Genomic DNA, 10,412 nt, shown 5'->3' with positions numbered 1-10,412 from the left:
CAAACGTAAAGAAGAGCTTCCACACTGTTGATAAACGTAAAGAAGAGGTTCCATACTGTTGACAAACGTAAAGAAGAGGTTCCATACTGTTGACAAACGTAAAGAAGAGGATCCATATTGTTGACCAACGTAAAGAAGAGGATCCATATTGTTGACCAATGTAAAGAAAAGGTTCCACAGTGTTGATCAACTTAAAGAGGAGGTTCCACAGTGTTGACCAACGTAAAGATGAGGTTCCACACTGTTGACAAATGTAAAGAAGAGGTTCCACACTGTTGACAAATGTAAAGAAGAGGTTCCAAACTGTTGACAAATGTAAAGAAGAGGTTCCATACTGTTGACAAATGTAAAGAAGAGGTTCCACACTGTTGACAAACGTGAAGAAGAGGTTCCATACTGTTGACAAATGTAAAGAAGAGGTTCCACACTGTTGACCAACATAAAGAGGAGGTTCCACACTGTTGACCAACGTAAAGAAGAGGTTCCACACTGTTGACCAACATAAAGAAGAGGTTCCACACTGTTGACAAATGTAAATAGGAGGTTCCACAGTGTTGACCAACGTAAAGAAGAGGTTCCACACTGTTGACCAACATAAAGAGGTTCCACAGTGTTGACAAATGTAAAGAAGAGGATCCATATTGTTGACCAACGTAAAGGAGAGGATCCATATTGTTGACCAATGTAAAGAAAAGGTTCCACAGTGTTGACCAACTTAAAGAGGAGGTTCCAGTGTTGACCAACGTAAAGAAGAGGTTCCACACTGTTGACCAACATGAAGAGGTTCAACACTGTTGACCAATGTAAAGAAGAGGTTCCACATTGTTGACCAATGTAAAGAAGAGGTTCCACACTGTTGACCAACATGAAGAGGTTCAACACTGTTGACCAATGTAAAGAAGAGGTTCCACATTGTTGACCAATGTAAAGAAGAGGTTCCACACTGTTGACCAATGTAAAGAAGAGGTTCCACAGTGTTGACAAATGTAAAGAAGAGGATCCATACTGTTGACCAACGTAAAGAAGAGGTTCCACACTGTTGAAAACGTAAAGATGAGGTTCCACACTGTTGACCAACGTAAAGAAGAGGTTCCACACTGTTGACAAATGTAAAGAAGAGTTTCCATACTGTTGACAAACGTAAAGAAGAGCTTCCACACTGTTGACAAACGTAAAGAAGAGGTTCCATACTGTTGACAAACGTAAAGAAGAGGTTCCATACTGTTGACAAACGTAAAGAAGAGGATCCATATTGTTGACCAACGTAAAGAAGAGGATCCATATTGTTGACCAATGTAAAGAAAATGTTCCACAGTGTTGATCAACTTAAAGAGGAGGTTCCACAGTGTTGACCAACGTAAAGAAGAGGTTCCACACTGTTGACAAACGTAAAGAAGAGGTTCCATACTGTTGACAAATGTAAAGAAGAGGTTCCACACTGTTGACCAACGTAAAGAGGAGGTTCCACACTGTTGACCAACGTAAATAAGAGGTTCCACACTGTTGACCAACATAAAGAAGAGGTTCCACACTGTTGACAAATGTAAATAGGAGGTTCCACAGTGTTGACCAACGTAAAGAAGAGGTTCCACACTGTTGACCAACATAAAGAGGTTCCACAGTGTTGACAAATGTAAAGAAGAGGATCCATATTGTTGACCAACGTAAAGGAGAGGATCCATATTGTTGACCAATGTAAAGAAAAGGTTCCACAGTGTTGACCAACTTAAAGAGGAGGTTCCAGTGTTGACCAACGTAAAGAAGAGGTTCCACACTGTTGACCAACATGAAGAGGTTCAACACTGTTGACCAATGTAAAGAAGAGGTTCCACATTGTTGACCAATGTAAAGAAGAGGTTCCACACTGTTGACCAACATGAAGAGGTTCAACACTGTTGACCAATGTAAAGAAGAGGTTCCACATTGTTGACCAATGTAAAGAAGAGGTTCCACACTGTTGACCAATGTAAAGAAGAGGTTCCACAGTGTTGACAAACGTAAAGAAGAGGATCCATACTGTTGACCAACGTAAAAAAAAGGTTCAACAGTGTTGACAAACGTAAAGAGGAGGTTCAACAGTTGTGACAAACGTAAGGAAGAGGTTCCACAGTGTTGACCAACGTAAAGAGGAGGTTCCACAGTGTTGACAAACGTAAAGAAGAGGTCCCAGTGTTGACAAACGTAAAGGAGAGGTTCCACACTGTTGACCAACATAAAGAAGAGTTTCCACACTGTTGAACAACGTAAAGAGGCGGTTCAACAGTGTTGACCAACATAAAGAAGAGGTTCAACAGTGTTGACCAACATAAAGAAGAGGTTTAACAGTGTTGACAAACATAAAGAGGAGGTTCCACACTGTTGACGAACGTAAAGAAGAGGTTCAACAATGTTGACCAACGTAAAGAAGAGGTTCCACACTGTCGAAAAATGTAAAGAAGAGGTTCCATATTGTTGACCAACGTAAAAAGAGGTTCCACACTGTTGACCAATGTAAAGAAGAGGTTCCACACTGTTGACCAACGTAAAGAAGAGGTTCCACACTGTTGACAAATGTAAAGAAGAGGTTCCATACTGTTGACAAACGTAAAGAAGAGCTTCCACACTGTTGACAAACGTAAAGAAGAGGTTCCATACTGTTGACAAACGTAAAGAAGAGGTTCCATACTGTTGACAAACGTAAAGAAGAGGATCCATATTGTTGACCAACGTAAAGAAGAGGATCCATATTGTTGACCAATGTAAAGAAAAGGTTCCACAGTGTTGATCAACTTAAAGAGGAGGTTCCACAGTGTTGACCAACGTAAAGAAGAGGTTCCACACTGTTGACAAACGTAAAGAAGAGGTTCCATACTGTTGACAAATGTAAAGAAGAGGTTCCACACTGTTGACCAACGTAAAGAGGAGGTTCCACACTGTTGACCAACGTAAAGAAGAGGTTCCACACTGTTGACCAACATAAAGAAGAGGTTCCACACTGTTGACAAATGTAAATAGGAGGTTCCACAGTGTTGACCAACGTAAAGAAGAGGTTCCACACTGTTGACCAACATAAAGAGGTTCCACAGTGTTGACAAATGTAAAGAAGAGGATCCATATTGTTGACCAACGTAAAGGAGAGGATCCATATTGTTGACCAATGTAAAGAAAAGGTTCCACAGTGTTGACCAACTTAAAGAGGAGGTTCCAGTGTTGACCAACGTAAAGAAGAGGTTCCACACTGTTGACCAACATGAAGAGGTTCAACACTGTTGACCAATGTAAAGAAGAGGTTCCACATTGTTGACCAATGTAAAGAAGAGGTTCCACACTGTTGACCAATGTAAAGAAGAGGTTCCACAGTGTTGACAAACGTAAAGAAGAGGATCCATACTGTTGACCAACGTAAAGAAAAGGTTCAACAGTGTTGACAAACGTAAACAGGAGGTTCAACAGTTGTGACAAACGTAAGGAAGAGGTTCCACAGTGTTGACCAACGTAAAGAGGAGGTTCCACAGTGTTGACAAACGTAAAGAAGAGGTCCCAGTGTTGACAAATGTAAAGGAGAGGTTCCACACTGTTGACTAACATAAAGAAGAGTTTCCACACTGTTGAACAACGTAAAGAGGCGGTTCAACAGTGTTGACCAACATAAAGAAGAGGTTCAACAGTGTTGACCAACATAAAGAAGAGGTTTAACAGTGTTGACAAACATAAAGAGGAGGTTCCACACTGTTGACGAACGTAAAGAAGAGGTTCAACAATGTTGACCAACGTAAAGAAGAGGTTCCACACTGTCGAAAAATGTAAAGAAGAGGATCCATATTGTTGACCAACGTAAAAAGAGGTTCCACACTGTTGACCAACGTAAAGATGAGGTTCCACACTGTTGACCAACGTAAAGAAGAGGTTCCACACTGTTGACAAATGTAAAGAAGAGGTTCCATACTGTTGACAAACGTAAAGAAGAGGTTCCACACTGTTGACAAATGTAAAGAAGAGGTTCCATACTGTTGACAAACGTAAAGAAGAGGTTCCATACTGTTGACAAACGTAAAGAAGAGGATCCATATTGTTGACCAACGTAAAGAAGAGGATCCATATTGTTGACCAATGTAAAGAAAAGGTTCCACAGTGTTGATCAACTTAAAGAGGAGGTTCCACAGTGTTGACCAACGTAAAGAAGAGGTTCCACACTGTTGACCAACATAAAGAAGAGGTTCAACACTGTTGACCAATGTGAAGAAGAGGTTCCACACTGCTGACCAATGTAAAGAAGAGGTTCCACACTGTTGACAAACGTAAAGAAGAGGTTCCACAGTGTTGACAAACGTAAAGAAGAGGTTCCACACTGTTGACCAATGGAAAGAAGAGGTTCCACAGTGTTGACCAATGTAAAGAGGAGGTTCCACAGTGTTGACCAACGTAAAGAAGAGGATCCATATTGTTGACCAATGTAAAGAAAAGGTTCCACAGTGTTGATCAACTTAAAGAAGAGGTTCCACATTGTTGACCAATGTAAAGAAGAGGTTCCACACTGTTGACCAATGTAAAGAAGAGGTTCCACAGTGTTGACAAACGTAAAGAAGAGGATCCATACTGTTGACCAACGTAAAGAAAAGGTTCAACAGTGTTGACAAACGTAAACAGGAGGTTCAACAGTTGTGACAAACGTAAGGAAGAGGTTCCACAGTGTTGACCAACGTAAAGAGGAGGTTCCACAGTGTTGACAAACGTAAAGAAGAGGTCCCAGTGTTGACAAATGTAAAGGAGAGGTTCCACACTGTTGACTAACATAAAGAAGAGTTTCCACACTGTTGAACAACGTAAAGAGGCGGTTCAACAGTGTTGACCAACATAAAGAAGAGGTTCAACAGTGTTGACCAACATAAAGAAGAGGTTTAACAGTGTTGACAAACATAAAGAGGAGGTTCCACACTGTTGACGAACGTAAAGAAGAGGTTCAACAATGTTGACCAACGTAAAGAAGAGGTTCCACACTGTCGAAAAATGTAAAGAAGAGGATCCATATTGTTGACCAACGTAAAAAGAGGTTCCACACTGTTGACCAACGTAAAGATGAGGTTCCACACTGTTGACCAACGTAAAGAAGAGGTTCCACACTGTTGACAAATGTAAAGAAGAGGTTCCATACTGTTGACAAACGTAAAGAAGAGGTTCCACACTGTTGACAAATGTAAAGAAGAGGTTCCATACTGTTGACAAACGTAAAGAAGAGGTTCCATACTGTTGACAAACGTAAAGAAGAGGATCCATATTGTTGACCAACGTAAAGAAGAGGATCCATATTGTTGACCAATGTAAAGAAAAGGTTCCACAGTGTTGATCAACTTAAAGAGGAGGTTCCACAGTGTTGACCAACGTAAAGAAGAGGTTCCACACTGTTGACCAACATAAAGAAGAGGTTCAACACTGTTGACCAATGTGAAGAAGAGGTTCCACACTGCTGACCAATGTAAAGAAGAGGTTCCACACTGTTGACAAACGTAAAGAAGAGGTTCCACAGTGTTGACAAACGTAAAGAAGAGGTTCCACACTGTTGACCAATGGAAAGAAGAGGTTCCACAGTGTTGACCAATGTAAAGAGGAGGTTCCACAGTGTTGACCAACGTAAAGAAGAGGATCCATATTGTTGACCAATGTAAAGAAAAGGTTCCACAGTGTTGATCAACTTAAAGAAGAGGTTCCACATTGTTGACCAATGTAAAGAAGAGGTTCCACACTGTTGACCAATGTAAAGAAGAGGTTCCACAGTGTTGACAAACGTAAAGAAGAGGATCCATACTGTTGACCAACGTAAAGAAAAGGTTCAACAGTGTTGACAAACGTAAACAGGAGGTTCAACAGTTGTGACAAACGTAAGGAAGAGGTTCCACAGTGTTGACCAACGTAAAGAGGAGGTTCCACAGTGTTGACAAACGTAAAGAAGAGGTCCCAGTGTTGACAAATGTAAAGGAGAGGTTCCACACTGTTGACTAACATAAAGAAGAGTTTCCACACTGTTGAACAACGTAAAGAGGCGGTTCAACAGTGTTGACCAACATAAAGAAGAGGTTCAACAGTGTTGACCAACATAAAGAAGAGGTTTAACAGTGTTGACAAACATAAAGAGGAGGTTCCACACTGTTGACGAACGTAAAGAAGAGGTTCAACAATGTTGACCAACGTAAAGAAGAGGTTCCACACTGTCGAAAAATGTAAAGAAGAGGATCCATATTGTTGACCAACGTAAAAAGAGGTTCCACACTGTTGACCAACGTAAAGATGAGGTTCCACACTGTTGACCAACGTAAAGAAGAGGTTCCACACTGTTGACAAATGTAAAGAAGAGGTTCCATACTGTTGACAAACGTAAAGAAGAGGTTCCACACTGTTGACAAATGTAAAGAAGAGGTTCCATACTGTTGACAAACGTAAAGAAGAGGTTCCATACTGTTGACAAACGTAAAGAAGAGGATCCATATTGTTGACCAACGTAAAGAAGAGGATCCATATTGTTGACCAATGTAAAGAAAAGGTTCCACAGTGTTGATCAACTTAAAGAGGAGGTTCCACAGTGTTGACCAACGTAAAGAAGAGGTTCCACACTGTTGACCAACATAAAGAAGAGGTTCAACACTGTTGACCAATGTGAAGAAGAGGTTCCACACTGCTGACCAATGTAAAGAAGAGGTTCCACACTGTTGACAAACGTAAAGAAGAGGTTCCACAGTGTTGACAAACGTAAAGAAGAGGTTCCACACTGTTGACCAATGGAAAGAAGAGGTTCCACAGTGTTGACCAACGTAAAGAGGAGGTTCCACAGTGTTGACCAACGTAAAGAAGAGGATCCATATTGTTGACCAATGTAAAGAAAAGGTTCCACAGTGTTGATCAACTTAAAGAGGAGGTTCCACAGTGTTGACCAACGTAAAGAAGAGGTTCCACCCTGTTGACCAACATAAAGAAGAGGTTCAACACTGTTGACCAATGTAAAGAAGAGGTTCCACACTGCTGACCAATGTAAAGAAGAGGTTCCACACTGTTGACCAATGTAAAGAAAAGGTTCCACAGTGTTGATCAACTTAAAGAGGAGGTTCCACAGTGTTGACCAACGTAAAGAAGAGGTTCCACACTGTTGACAAACGTAAAGAAGAGGTTCCATACTGTTGACAAACGTAAAGAAGAGGTTCCACACTGTTGACCAACGTAAAGAAGAGGTTCCACACTGTTGACCAATGTAAAGATGAGGTTCCACACTGTTGACAAACGTGAAGAAGAGGTTCCACACTGTTGACAAATGTAAAGAAGAGGTTCCATACTGTTGACAAACGTAAAGAAGAGGTTCCACACTGTTGACAAATGTAAAGAAGAGGTTCCATACTGTTGACAAATGTAAAGAAGAGGTTCCACACTGTTGACCAATGTAAAGATGAGGTTCCACACTGTTGACCAACGTAAAGAAGAGGTTCCACACTGTTGACCAACATAAAGAAGAGGTTCCACACTGTTGACAAATGTAAATAGGAGGTTCCACAGTGTTGACCAACGTAAAGAAGAGGTTCCACACTGTTGACAAATGTAAAGAAGACGTTCCACAGTGTTGACGAACGTAAAGAGTGTTGACCAACGTAAAGAGGAGGTTCCAGTGTTGACAAACGTAATGAACAGGATCCATATTGTTGACCATCGTAAACAAGAGGTTCCACACTGTTGACCAACGTAAGGATTATGTTCCACCGTGTTGACCAACTTAAAGAGGAGGTTCCACAGTGTTGACAAACGTAAAGAGGAGGTTCAACAGTTGTGACAAATGTAAAGAAGAGGTTCCACACTGTTGACCAACGTAAAGAGGAGGTTCCACAGTGTTGACAAATGTAAAGAAGAGGTTCAACACTGTTGACCAACGTAAAGAAGAGGTTCCACACTGTTGACCAATGTAAAGAGGAGGTTCCACAGTGTTGACAAATGTAATGAAGAGGTTCCACACTGTTGACCAATGTAAAGAGGAGGTTCCACACTGTTGATAAACGTAATGAAGAGGTTCCATATTGTTGACCAACGTAAAGAAGAGGTTCCACAGTGTTGACCAACATGAAAAGGTTCCACAGTGTTGTTGTCTCTGTCATTTCTGTTCTGTTCTCTGCTTCTTGTTGTCTGACCTTCTCATGGTCTCCCCCCTTCTATTTCTCTTCCACCTCTCTTTCTTCTTCCTCTCTCCCTCCTTCCTCGTGTCCTCTTCTGCTCCCTGCTGTCCCCTCCTTCCTCATGTCCTCTCCCCCCCTCCCCGTCTCCTTCCCTCTGCTGTCTCCTCCCTCTCTCCTCCCCCTTCATGACATTCAATATTTCACCCCCCCCTCTCTCCGTCTGTTATCAGATGAGTCAGTGTGTTCAGTGTTCCGTCAGCAGCATCAGCAGCATGGCGTCTCTCTGCTTCCTGCTACTCAGCGTTGCTCTGATCCACTCCACCCAGGTAAGGATGTGTGTGTGTGTGTGTGTGTGTGTGTATTTGTCGAATATGTTGATTTATCCTCAAGATGCTGCATCGTCACGGTAACCTGATAGTGAGCAGAAAGATGAAGCTGCTGTTTATCTTCTGTCTGTCAACATTACATCAGTGTGTGTGTGTGTTTAAGAGGGTGTGTGTGTTCATGTGTGTGTGTGTGTGTGTGTGTGTGGGTGTGTTTAGCCAGCCGCTGAGACCGGAGGAACATTTCATCGCTGTCACCATAGCGACGGGAGACGGTAACAAGGCCATATGTTACAGCAGGTCACATGACACCTGACGGCTGTTTGTATGTGTGTGTGCGCGACTTGTTCATCTAGCCTCGTGAGGACCACGTTACGTGAGGACATATCAGGTCACAAAGGGCTGTTTGAGATTCAGCACTAAATTTAAAAATGTTGTCATTTCTTCACATATTAGTGTGAACGTTTTTGTGAAGCAAGTTTTGATGTTAATGGCTTCAATGATTAAAAAAACTAATTTCCGTCTAAATGGTCACGGGGAACAACAGTTCCAGGTTCCTGCGTCATAGCTTCTGTTACGTTAGTAGACTCACAGTTGTTCAAGAACAGAAGTCCAGCCGGATCCTTTTATATTCTCAATATGAAAGTAGAACATCTGCAGGTAATCAAAGGGTCTGATTTCAGTGTTTAACCTCCAAACTTCCTGAGATGTTTAACCATGTCTTTGTGTCTGGAGATCAGTTAACAACACTGTTAAAAATGAGTCACATATAAAAGTCATTTTCTGAGCTTTAATCAGTGGCGGCTGGCCAATAGAGGGCCAGGGGGCGTGGCCCCACCTTGAGCCACACAAAAAAATAAAAAATAAAAAATAAAAAATAATAATAATAATAAATTATACAAATTGTCAATATTTGTGTTTTTGAACTATGGAATGTACCCAGTAATATGTGTAAAATATGATATCTGCGCAAAATATATGCTTTTCCTGCTCGTCCTCTCCGCCTGTCTGCTCGTCTCAGAACGCACAGCTAGGGGGGGGCCAAACGAATTTGGCCCAAAAGAGGCGGGTCTATGAAGCAGTTTAGCCAATTGCTGATTAAAGATATAAATGAGTGACATACAATTTAGCCAATCAGCGCCCTCAAATAGATTCAGTTTGGGGCCAAAGTCGTTTGGCCCAAAACTGCGTGTTCTCGTCAGGAGAAGTCTCTACAGGCGAGCGCCAGCGCGAGCACTACTCCTCCAAGACCCATTTGAGAGGAGAACTTTGAGGAGAAACTTCAGGCCAAAGAGCTGATATCAGATCAGCCTGACCTCACAATCAGACAGCAGACTATACAGCTTCCAGCTGTCACAGTGTTTTAAATGCATTGATAAGGCAGGGTATGCTAAATGCAGCCTCTGCTCCAAGGAGATGAACTACAGCAACAAGGGCTCACATGCCCTCTCATCACACTGTTCACTGTGATGACCACAGCCAGTGTACCAACAGTCCCAACAGTCCCACGTTGCTCCCAAGAACCCTGAAGTAATGAGAGGGTTAAGGAGCCTGTACCTTCATTTCAGCAGGTTGCTAATGCAGAGGTGTGTATAGATCACAGCTATTATTTTACTCTTGATAAGTTACCTTAGCCAGAGTAGATTATCATGTTCATTTAAATAATTGAACTGGATTGAATGCATATTAATTGCAAATAGAAGATAGGCCACAATTCTAACAGCTGTACAGTAACAGTAGACGTTAACATGAAGCCGTACAGTAACAGTAGAAGTTAACATGAAGCCGTACAGTAACAGTAGAAGTTAACATGAAGATGTACAGTAACAGTAGACGTTAACATGAAGCCGTACAGTAACAGTAGACGTTAACATGAAGCCGTACAGTAACAGTAAACGTTAACATGAAGACGTACAGTAACAGTGGAAGTTAACATGAAGCCGTACAGTAACAGTAGACGTTAACA

General features: G+C 41.7%; 1 long non-coding RNA gene across 1 annotated transcript in view; it reads left to right on the top strand.

The window, feature by feature from the left end:
* Positions 1–7,941: 7,941 nt before the first annotated feature.
* Positions 7,942–10,412, top strand: part of LOC142932492 (uncharacterized) — a 5,010-nt gene continuing 2,539 nt past the window's right edge. The window contains exons 1-2 of the long non-coding RNA XR_012947479.1: positions 7,942–8,078; positions 8,354–8,449. This is a non-coding gene — a long non-coding RNA (uncharacterized LOC142932492). The remainder of the gene's footprint in view (positions 8,079–8,353; positions 8,450–10,412) is intronic.

This window comes from Anarhichas minor, unplaced genomic scaffold, assembly GCF_050575085.1.
Source record: "Anarhichas minor isolate MPS153535 unplaced genomic scaffold, ASM5057508v1 ptg000056l, whole genome shotgun sequence".
In the NCBI taxonomy this organism is placed as follows: domain Eukaryota; kingdom Metazoa; phylum Chordata; class Actinopteri; order Perciformes; family Anarhichadidae; genus Anarhichas; species Anarhichas minor.
The sequence above is the reverse complement of the archived record's forward strand: the minus strand, read 5'-3'. Positions and strand labels throughout refer to the sequence as shown.